The 12,260-nt window shown below is 44.7% G+C and overlaps 1 protein-coding gene across 6 annotated transcripts in view; it reads left to right on the forward strand.

Moving 5' to 3' along the window:
- The window catches only part of LOC123759666 (uncharacterized), a 364,501-nt gene that overhangs the window by 199,936 nt on the left and 152,305 nt on the right, over positions 1 to 12,260 (forward strand). The window contains exon 2 of one of the 6 annotated variants that reach the window (XM_069318051.1): positions 3,036 to 3,174. The exons of the other annotated variants lie outside the window; for them this stretch is intronic. The gene's annotated coding sequence lies outside the window, so the exon portion shown is untranslated. The remainder of the gene's footprint in view (positions 1 to 3,035; positions 3,175 to 12,260) is intronic. 6 annotated transcript variants of the gene reach the window in all.

Consider the following 12,260-nt stretch of genomic DNA (forward strand, 5'->3'; position numbering starts at 1 on the left):
AGTGTGGAGGGGGAGTTGCCTGGCCTGGGTGTGGGTGTGGGGGGTGTGGAAACTCCCCCCCCCCCACAGTAGAAACAGAACGGGTGACGCCGTTTAGGCCTGTCCAAAAACCATTATTAACGCGACGACTAATAGTTGACGGGACAGAAGTTGCCATACCCGACTTCCACCCTCCTCTCCTACCGTCCATTCCAGCCAATTTGACCCATCCCTTCGGTCTAACACCTTTCCTATCCTTCACATTATGCACCCCCTCACCCTTCATCCCCTTCCACTCCCCCTCCCATCCACCACTGGTATCCCCTAGTCTCCCCCTTTTCAGCAGTTCCTTCCCCTTCTGATTTTTTTTTAGTTTCTAAACGAGTTCTTTTCAGTTCACAGTGTGTGGCGGGTGCGTTTAGCGGGAGGATGTGGCTGGCCTCTTCAGCGGGTAGTGGGTGCGTTTGGTGGGCAGTGAGTGCGTTTGGTAGGATAGTGAGTGCGTTTGGTAGGATAGTGAGTGCGTTTGGTGGGTAGTGAATGCATTTAGCGGATACATTGTCTGTGTTTACAAAGGCTGGATGTGTTTTAGCGAATGCGAAGTTGGTTTAGCGGGCAGCTGGGGATGGATATATGGGTGACAAGTGAGTTTAGCGTGCGGCACTTACGATTACGTAAAGTAGGTGCGTTTAACGGGTGTCGAGTGCGTTGAGTTGACTAGTATGTGTCAACCAGGGCGCTGGCCGGTTCGACACCCGCCTTGACTGCCAATTGCATTACCAACCATGGTCGATAATGGAGCTTTAGGCGCTTAATTGTGCTTTATGGCGTCAGAGGGAGTCCAGGGGGTGCGTTTAGCGACCGGTGTCTGGACGTTTAGTAACAATGTGTGTACGTGAGCGGCGTTTTAATCAGCTTTTAAAGACCCTCTTTTCTCTGCTCTTAATCGTGATATTTCTGTTCTGTGGGAGCTGCATGTTATCGCGTTGAGGCAATTGGGGTTATCGGCTGTTTTGTTGCTCTGTGGAATTTATGTTATCCTAGGGGAAAACAAAATCCAAGAGACTGTTTCCCACATAAGCAAAAAAATACACAAAAACTTCCCCCGGCATTGGACTAATATATATATATACGCCCAAGATTACATTCATCCACGAAAAATAACCAGGAAATGTATGATATCTTGGAAGATCGGGATATCTTGGTGCTTAAGATAACTTTAGAGAACTAGAAGGTGGAAGATCGAGACACAACATAGAGAGAATAATGGATATATATATAAGGAAACACGGGAGATTTTTGTTCAAGAAATTTACAACATGGCCACGCGCTTGGCCCCGGGCTCGGATTGCAGGCACTCCGTGTTTGTAAAGATATGTAACGTAACTGTAACACCAGCCCACGCTTGATACCTGCTTGATACTTGCTTGATGGGGTTCTGGGAGTTCTTCTACTCCCCAAGCCCGGCCCGAGGCCAGGCTTGACTTGTGAGAGTTTGGTCCACCAGACTGTTGCTTAGACGCTCCTTGACGTTAAGGAGCATTGATACCCGGTTATGCTTCACGACCCAGAGGAGCGTTGGTACTTGCCCATGCTCCACGACGCTCCCACATTCGCCCTGGTGTGGAATCCCCGATTGTCCAAGTGGTTGGGCACCATTCCTTCCTCCTGTCCCACCCCAAATACTTATCCTGACCCCTTCCAAGTGCTATGTATAGCCATAATGGCTTGGCGCTTTCCCTTGATAATTCCTTCCTTCATTATTTAGATCTAGTCTGCTCTTGGTCTGTGTACTCACCTAGTTGTGCTTGCGGGGGTTGAGCTTTAGCTCTTTGGTCCCGCCTTTCAACGGTCAATCTACTGATGTACAGGTTCCTGAGCCTACTGGGCTCTATCATATCTACCTTTGAAACTGTGTATGGAGTCAGCCTCCACCACATCACTTCCTAGTGCATTTCATTTACTAACTACTCTGACACTGACAAATTTCTTTCCAATGTCTTTGTGGCTCATTTGGGTACTCAGCTTCCACCTGTGTCCTCCTTGTGCGTGTGCCACCCGTGTTAAATTGTCTGTCTTTATCCACCCTGTCAGTTCCCATTAGAATTTTGTATGTGGTGATCATGTCTCCCCAAACTCTTATGTCTTTCAGCGACGTGAGGTGCAATTCACGCAGCCTTTCTTCATAACTCATGCCTCTTAGTTCTGGTACTTGTCTACTGGTATACCTTTGGACTTCCTCCCCCCCCCCCCCTCACACACACACACAAAGATCAAAGAGCCAGGGGTTAGATTCACCAAGCAGTTATGCAAGTACTTACGAACGTGTACATCTTTCCCCAATCTTTGACGGCTTTGGTTACATTTATTAAACAGTTTACAATCATGAAAACTTGCCAATCAACTGTTGTTACTGTTATAAACAGCCTCCTGGTGCTTCGGAGCTCATTAACTGTTTAATAATTGTAAACAAAGCCGCCAAAGATTGAGAAAAGATGGACAGGTTCGTAAGTGCTTGCGTAACTGCTTCGTGAATCTGGCCCCAGAGCTCAACCCCCGCAAGTACAACTAGGTGAATACACACACCTGTTTGTGTGTGTGTTTACCTATCTGCTTGCAGACTCGAGCGTTAGCTCCTGGGCTCCATTTTTCCAGCTACAAAACCTAGCAATACAATGACTCTTTTTTCTCGAGGCCTTTGCCAGTTTGTCTTCTTAAATTGGTAGTTACATTTACCATAAAAATCATTTACCATTAGTATTTTGTATGTTCTTATCATGTCCACTCTGAGTATTTTGTACGTTCTTAGGTCCCATATGTGAGTATTTTGTACGTTTATATAGCCATTCCCCCCCCCCCATCCTTGCGAGTATTTTTAATATTCTTATGTCCACCATGAGAGTATTTTGTATGTTTTTATCATGTCTCCTTTGTGGTAAGGTCGAGCACCCCCAACCATACCATGTAATTCAGTCCCCCCTTATTGAAAGAAAAAATATTATAGTGTATATTCGCTTCTGACGTTTTGTCTAATTGCATTTTGTCTTTTTTTGCAGGTGGGGTTCCAGGCCGGAGCTATATAGCCTACTCTGTGGAGTGTTGTGGGGTTCCAGGCCGGAGCTATATAGCCTACTCTGTGCAGTGTTGTGGGGTTCCAGGCCGGAGCTATATAGCCCACTCTGTGGAGTGTTGTAAGTAAGTTGTGTGTGTGTGTGTGTACTCACCTATTTGTACTCACTTATTTGTACTCACTGCTTGTGCCTGCAGGATCGAGCATTGACTCTTGGATCCCGCCTTTCCTGTGTGTGTGTGTGTGTGTTTACTAGTTGTGTTTTTGCGGGGGTTGAGCTTTGCTCTTTCGGCCCGCCTCTCAACTGTCAATCAACTGTTTACTAACTACTTTTTTTTTCCACACCACACACACACACACACACCCCAGGAAGCAGCCCGTGACAGCTGACTAACTCCCAGGTACATATTTACTGCTAGGTAACAGGGGCACTTAGGGTGAAAGAAACTTTGCCCATTTGTTTCTGCTTCGTGCGGGAATCGAACCCGCGCCACAGAATTACGAGTTCTGCGCGCTATCCACCAGGCTACGAGGCCCCCGTAAGTGTGTGTGTGTGTTTGTGTGTGTGTGTGTGTGTGTATGTGTGTGTGTGTGTGTGTGTGTGTGTGTGTGTGTGTGTGTGTGTGTGTGTGTGTGTGTGTGTGTGTGTGTGTGTGTATGTGTGTGTATGTGTGTGTGTGTGTGTGTGTGTGTGTGTGTGTGTGTGTGTGTGTGTGTGTGTGTGTGTGTGTGTGTATTTTGTGTGTCATGAAATTGTGTACACTTTTGTATGGGAGTACTCACCAAGTTGTGCTTGCGGGGGTTGAGCTCTGGCTCTCTGGACTGGCTCTTTAGAATGGAGAGTACATTCACATGAATGTATGTACACGCACCTGTACACAAATGTACACAACTTCCTGTACATTTGCTAATGTACACAAAACAGGTTGATGTGTGTACATATCTCTGTATCCCCATGTACACACCAGAATCAATGTACACATCTCTATATCAATGATGTGTACACGCGATGGTCAATGTGTCCATCTCCAATTCATCCTGTACAAGACGCGATGATTGAGTACATTTATGGATCAATGTACTCAGGGTGTAGTTAGAGTGTACAACCCCCTTCCCCCCCCCCCAAGCCCCCCTCCGCCCCTTCTCCCCCCCCCCCCCCTACCGGAGGTCACCACTGACGGCCATTCTGTTAGCAATGTTATTTAGCGCGCCCATAACTCGACGGGCGCGCGCGCATTCCTCACTTTACCGTTTGCCTTCCGCTTCTGTTGCTGCTGTTGTTGCTGTTGACGATGTTGTTGTTACCTGTGTTGCTGTGGCTGTTGCTGTTGTCTTAGTGTTGCATTTACATGTGTTACTGCTACTCCTGTTGTAGCTCCTGGTACTACTACTACTACTACTACTGCTGCTCCTGTTGCTGCTGCTCCTGTTGCTGCTGCTCCTGTTGTTGCTGCTGCTGTTGCTGGTGCTGTTGTTGCTGCTCCTGTTGCTGCTCCTGTTGCTACTGCTGCTGGTGGAGGAGGTGGTGGTGCTGCAGGAGGCTGGTCCCTGGCCAGTATTTACCACTTGTCTAGCTCCCAGTGCAGGCTCCTCCCGGAGGTCATATAATCTATATTGACACGTAATTTTCCGCCTATTTTGCTCGCCAGTATGGAGCCTTCACTCACACCGTGTTTACGTGAGTTAGTCTGAGCAGGCGGGCTCGAGTCGTGCGCCTGAGGTCGTGTTGTGTGGCGTGGGAGGGGAGGCTGGGGGGGGATGTGTAGCTATGGTCGTCCTCTTGAAGGGGTGTATGGGGTAGGGGAGCAGGGTGGAGATGTGTAGCTATGGTCGTCCTCTGTGGGCTTGAGTCGTGCAGCTGTGGTCGTGTTGTGTGGTGTGTGGGGTGGGAGGCTTGAGGGGGGATGTGTAGCTGAGTGGTCGTCCTCTTGAAGCGGTGAATGGGGTGGAGGGGAGCAAACTGAAAATATGCAGCTATAGTCGTCCTCTGCGAAGTGGAGTCAGACTTGAGTCGTGCGGCCCAGGTCGTTCTCTGTGGCGTGTGGAGTGGAAGGAGAGGCCAAGCTCTTGACGTGTATAGCTATCCCCCCCATCCCTTCAGGTGTCCCCTATCCATGTGGATAGACCGGCCAGCTGGGCCATCTACCTCCTGCCTGCCTGTCTGTTTACAGCTTTTATTTACAAGGGATTGAGCTTGTGTGTGTATGAATACGTCGCGGTAATAGGCAATACACAGAACTAATTACCACAGAAGTGTTTGTTTTTCATTACAGCCTACACTGTTTCTGCTACAAAAAAGCCGCTGTACCCACAAAACAATAGTAAAATCTGCCTAATAAATACAACTGTACAAGGCTTTAGGGCGCAGCGGGGAACACGGCCCTTATAGCAGGGACACACACGGTCGGAAATTGCCCGCTGGGATACATGTGGTTAAGGTTTGTAATGCTGAAAATCGATTTAACGCATCGTTACCACAATTAATTAAATATAAACATTCTAATTTTACGCTGATGTTGCCCAAACGTCATATACACTGCATCGGGGTTAGGGGAGAACGGGTCCTGTGACGCCGGGTTGCAGGGCGCAAAATGGCCTGGTTTGGTCTCGTCTATGGAACACGAAGCTTGAAATTACGCTTTGCATAATAATTCATCCCCACTATTGTAATTAAAATTGCTACGGTGTAGTACTTTATAGCCAACGAGGGGGCCCAACTAGAGCGCGCGCGCGTGCACGCAAATATGCACGCAACTGCTGCACGTTACCCGCACGCAACGGCGTGAGGAGCGCAAAGTGCAAATTTTCACACGTACAAATTCACACGTACGTTTCCTCGCATACTTTCCTAGGCATGTTGATATTGAAACACTAATAATTGCGCTTACACACTCGCAAGCGCAGACACGCGTGGCTGAAGCTACATGGACGGGGCTTAGGAGCTTGCGCTTGATCTTGCAAGCACATTTCGGTAAAACAAACACACACACACACACACACACACACACACACACACACACACACACACACAGTTGATTGACAGTTGAGAGGCGGGACCAAAGAGTCAAAGCTCAACCCCTGCAAGCACAAATAGGTGAGTACACACACACACACACACACACACACACACACACACAGTTGATTGACGGATGAGAGCCGGGTCCAAAGAGCCAAAGCTCAACCCCTGCAAGCACAACCAGGTGAGTACACACACACACACACACGCACACACACACACACGCACACACACGCACACACACACACACACACACACACACACACACACACACACACACACACACACGCACACACACACACACACACACACACACACACACACACACACACACAGTGCGAAGACAGCACCAAGACATGCATAGATGAATTGCAGACCAGAACAAAAACACAGAACTAGACCCAAGCAGCTTGTCATGATGAGGGAGATCGGTTGTGAACCGACCAATCCTTCCCCCAGGGTGAGAAAGACCCGTAGGGAGCGAAATAAGTGGAAGTTATGGTAAGAATTATAATTCTCCCCAATCATCTAAGCTCGACCCTGGCCTCGGGCCGGGCTCGGGGAGTAGAAGAACTCCCAGAACCCCATCAAGCAGGCATCAAGCAGGCATCAAGCAGGTATACCAACAGCAAGAGAAGAAACGGAGGGAATATGACAACCAATGGCTTGATAAACAGTGCCAAAAAGCGAAAACGAGAAGTAGGAATGAGAGAAAGAAATATAGAGATCAGAGAATAGTGGAAAATCGGGATAAATGAAACAGTGATAGGAACGAATTCATAAATACTCGAATAAAACTGGAATGAAACTATGAACACAGTTGAAAGAAACTGTAAAACTACGCCACAGTCCTCGTGGGGAAGGGGTAACACACTCGCCTGGCGTTTCGCGAGCGCTTTGTCCTGGAGTTCGAATCCTGGCAAGGGAGGATTTATTAGGCGCCAATCCTTAACTGTAGCCTCTGTTCACCCAGCAGTAAAATGGGTACCTGGTTGTTAATCGATTTGGCGGGTCGTATTCCAGGGTAAATTTAGTATTAGGGACTTGCCCGAAATGTTATGCTTGCTAGTGGCTGTACAAGAATGTAAGAATTCTTGTATATATATATATATATATATATATATATATATATATATATATATATATAATATATATATATATATATATTATTAAATATGACCGAAAAAGTAAGATTAATAATTCTAACACGAATTTTCTCGATCTTTCGTACGTTTCTTTTCACTGTTGGTGGTAATTCAAAAAATCAATTCTCCAAAATTCATTTTTATTTCTAGTCTGACGCGACACTTGAGCGCGTTTCGTAAAACTTATTACATTTTCAAAGACTTTAGTTTAAACATACACAACTGAATAGAACTTACACATCTCCGATTTGTTTATATCTACATTTGAGTGAGGTGGATGGGGTGAGGTGGTATTAATAGGGTATTAAATTCCTAAACACAAGACAGAACACGAAACAATGGGTATTGAATGGAAGTGATTTGTAGAAAGCCTATTGGTCCATATTTCTTGATGCTTCTATATTGGAGCGGAGTCTTGAGGTGGGTAGAATATAGTTGTGACTCATACTAGTTATATATATATATATATATATATATATATATATATATATATATATATATATATATATATATATATATATATATATATATATGTCGTACCTAGTAGCCAGAATGCACTTCTCAGCCTACTATGCAAGGCCCGATTTGCCTAATAAGCCAAGTTTTCATGAATTAATTGTTTTTCGACTACCTAACCTACCTAACCTAACCTAACCTAACTTTTTCGGCTACCAAACCTAACCTAACTTATAGAGATAGGTTAGGTTAGGTTAGGTAGGGTTGGTTAGGTTCGGTCATATATCTACGTTAATTTTAATTCCAATAAAATTTTTTTTACCTCATACATAATGAAATGGGTAGCTTTATCATTTCATTAGACCAATTTTAAAGAAAATATATTAATTCAGGAAAACTTGGCTTATTAGGCAAATCGGGCCTTGCATAATAGGCTGAGAAGTGCGTTCTGGCTACTAGGTACGACATATATATATATATAGGGGTACCACCACTGGTTTAATTAAAGGGACCCACATCCTCGAAGAAGAAAATAAATAGTGTTCAGAGAAGACCTTGTGGATTCTCACTGAATACTTTAATCTTTTCCTCTCCTACCACCCCTATTATTTTTTTTTTATTTGATTTTATTGCAATGTTACAGTTTACAGAAAACACACACTTATATAACAATATAACAATATACCAATCAGTGTTCGAAGACCTCGTCCAGTTCCTCGGGGGTCGGGTGCGTACCCAAGATACAACACGCATTTCCCCTCTGAACAGCGACACTGAGGCGCTGGAACATAAAATATATATAAATAAATATATATATAAATATATACATATATATATATAATATAACATATACATATATATATATAAATATATACATATATATAAATATATATATATATATATATATATATATATATATATATATATATATATATATATTATATATATATATATATTTATATATATATATATATATATATATATATATATATGTCGTACCTAATAGCCAGAACGCACTTCTCAGCCTACTATTCAAGGCCCGATTTGCCTAATAAGCCAAGTTTTCATGAATTAATGTTTTTTCGTCTACCTAACCTACCTAACCTAACCTAACCTAGCTTTTTTTGGCTACCTAACCTAACCTTACCTATAAATATAGGTTAGGTTAGGTTAGGTAGGGTTGGTTAGGTTCGGTCATATATCTACGTTAATTTTAACTCCAATAAAAAAAAAATGACCTCATACATAGAGAAAAGGGTTGCTTTATCATTTCATAAGAAAAAAATTATAGTAAATATATTAATTCAGGAAAACTTGGCTTATTAGGCAAATCGGGCCTTGAATAGTAGGCTGAGAAGTGAGTTCTGGCTACTAGGTACGACATATATATATATATATATATATATATATATATATATATATATATATATATATATATATACGACACAAGCAGAACTCCTACATAATCACATAAGAAGGAAAATGACAGTGAACGACTAGGTTACAAAAAAGGGGAGGTGAATATAGAAGAAATAATAGGGGAACTTACGAGGAACTTAATGCCAGCTTGTAGGCGATGAGTGACAATAACGTGGCTGAAGATATGGTGGCTAAATCTCGCGTCAGAAAATACAGAGACGACGACGTTTCGGTCCATCGTGGACCATTATCAAGTCGAGTAACGGTAGCTGCCTGGGCGTGTTCACTACTGAACCTAAATACCTGTTAGCCACTTGGGCTGGACGGTAGAGCGACGGTTTGGCTTCATGCAGGTCGACGTTCAATCCCCTTGATCATCCAAGTGGTTGGACAGGGGGGAAAGGAATGCCTTTCCCCCCGTCCCATTCGAAATCCTTATCCTGACCCCTTCCCAGTGCTAGAAGCAGGGGTTATCCTAGATGAGAAACTCCTCATATATTAAGATAACAGTAAGGATCCAACTATCGTCACTAGACGAAACTGAAGCTATTGGGCCAGACAAGGTATCACTATGTATGTTAAAAGAAGGAGCACAGGCCAATTAGCCAATCTCTGGCGATCATCTTTAATGAGCCACTTAAAAACGGAGAATTGCCCAACTGCTGGAAGAAGGCAAATGTAGTACCATCCCTCGCAATTATGGATTCATGCCATAATTGCGAAGGATGGGGTATGATGAGCAACTGAAGGAACTAAACCTGACGACGCTAGAAAAGAGGAGAGGGGGGACATGATAGAGACGTATAAAATACTTAAGGGGATTGATAGAGTGGAAAAAAAGAGGAAATGTTAAAAATGAACACCAATAATGCAAGAGAATATGAATGGTGTCATGGAGATGTTAGAAAGTTTTCTTCTAACGTAAGAGTAGTGAGAACACATGCAGGCGAGGAGTCACAATAACGTGGCTAAAGTATGTTGACCAGACCACACACTAGAAGGTGAAGGGACGACGACGTTTCGGTCCGTCCTGGACCATTCTCAAGTCGATTGACCCATTCGATCGACTTGAGAATGGTCCAGGACGGACCGAAACGTCGTCGTCCCTTCACCTTCTAGTGTGTGGTCTGGTCAACATACTCTAGTGAGAATATGGAATGAACGAAAGGAGCAAGGTTGTGGTTCCAAGCTTCATTAATAGTTTTAAAAGTAGATATGAGTAGATAAGATGTTAAGTAAAAATGGGGGAGTATTAATAGATGAGCAATTGAGCGACACACACACACACACACACACACACACACACACACACACACACACACACACACACACACACACACACACACACACACACACACACACACACACACAAACTCCATACACAGTTTCAAATGTAGCTACGATAGAGCTCGAGAAGCTCAGAAACCTGTACACCAGTAGATTGACAGTTGAGAGGCGAGACCAAAGAGCCAAAGCTCATCCCCCCAACAAGCACCACTAACTGAACACACACACACACACACAAACTTGTCACCATCAGCGGCATACTTACATGCTAGCGGTGTTCACAATTTAATTACCCTAAACTATTTCCACCAGGCACTTGGGGGATTTTTGGCTTAATTGCCTATTACGCGTATAGTCATGCGAGACTCTAATTATTTGCTACATAATTGAACGCTTGACACCCACCGCGTTCATACATGCATACTATTTTTAATTTAATATTCTTAATTGGACATTTGTTGCTGCTCTGTACACAATAAGTGTTTTTTATAAACCTATTTCAGGCCGGCCTATTTCACCCCTCATGCTTGGATAAAGGCGGACGATTTTCCATTCTCAACCTTGTGAGAGGTGGTGGTTAGGGCCACCTGCCCTAGTGGCCCGATAACAAGGTGGGGGGGGGATGGGGTAAGGGGGGGGGCTTAGATACCACTATTTATCGAGCGTGCTCATTAAGTCTTCCCTCTGATTATGCTAATTAGCCTCGTAGTGAGAGCCCAGGACGTCGCAGGCCCCTAATTAATGTATTTATTATTGGCTATCTCGTTGGTTCTGATTGTAAACAAAGGTAACGGTAAGATAAACTGTTGATATCGTTCGTGAAATGTGGAATATGTCAGGAAAAAAGAAAAGGGGGTTAAAAAATGTTTGTGTTTGGGGTTCGGTATTCTTATTCGGGTCGTGGTGTTATTATTTTGTGGTGGGGATGTGGGGGTGGGGGAAGGATGGTATTTTGTGTGGAGGGGGGGTGGGGGAAGATGGTATTTTGTGTGGAGGGGGGGTGGGGGAAGATGGTATTTTGTGTGGAGGAGGGGTGGGGGAAGGATGGTATTTTGTGTGGAGGGGGGGTGGGGGAAGGATGGTATTTTGTGTGGAAGGGGGTGGGGGAAGATGGTATTTTGTGTGGAGGAGGGGTGGGGGAGGAGGGTATTTTGTGTGGAGGGGGGGGTGGGGGAAGATGGTATTTTGTGTGGAGGAGGGGTGGGGGAGGAGGGTATTTTGTGTGGAGGGGGGGGTGGGGGAGAATGGTATTTTGTGTGGGGGTGGGGATTTGGGGTAGGGGGGGGAAAGAGCATGGTATTTTGTGTGGGGGGGTGGGGGTTGTGGGGGAAGGAGGAAGATATTTTGAGGAGGAATATTACCACATACAGTATGTTGTGACAGAACAACATACCACATTTGTCACCCCTTCCTCCCCTTCCCTTCCCTCTCTCTCTCTCTCTCCTTTCCCTCTAGCTCTAACCCCCTTCCATCCCCTCCTCTCCCTCCCCCACCTCCCTTCCCTCCACCCCTTACACTGAATTAGTCTTTAGTGCGAAACTACCCACACGAGAGGGTCACAAGTTGAAGAGGGTGTACAGAGTTCGCGAAATGTTCTCTGGTCACGCGAAATTCAGATTTCGCGGGTTGTTCTTTCATGAAATGTCCGCAGTTTGCTGGAGGGGCGTTCACGGAAAAGAGGAGAGAGAGAATTTGTTTTTGTTTAGGCCTACCTACCTTATGTCTACCTTCTGTCTTTAGCCAGGCCTCCTGGTTGCAGGTCTGATCATCCAGGCTGTTTGACGTCGCAGTGTGACGTACGAGTCACGGACGGCTCAATTGGCACATCCTTTGTTGAGGTGTTTTATCAAGTTCTCTTTTGATCAATGTGAGAGGTTAGTTAATAACG

This window comes from Procambarus clarkii, chromosome 8 (genome assembly GCF_040958095.1).
Source record: "Procambarus clarkii isolate CNS0578487 chromosome 8, FALCON_Pclarkii_2.0, whole genome shotgun sequence".
Classification (NCBI taxonomy): Eukaryota; Metazoa; Arthropoda; class Malacostraca; order Decapoda; family Cambaridae; genus Procambarus; species Procambarus clarkii.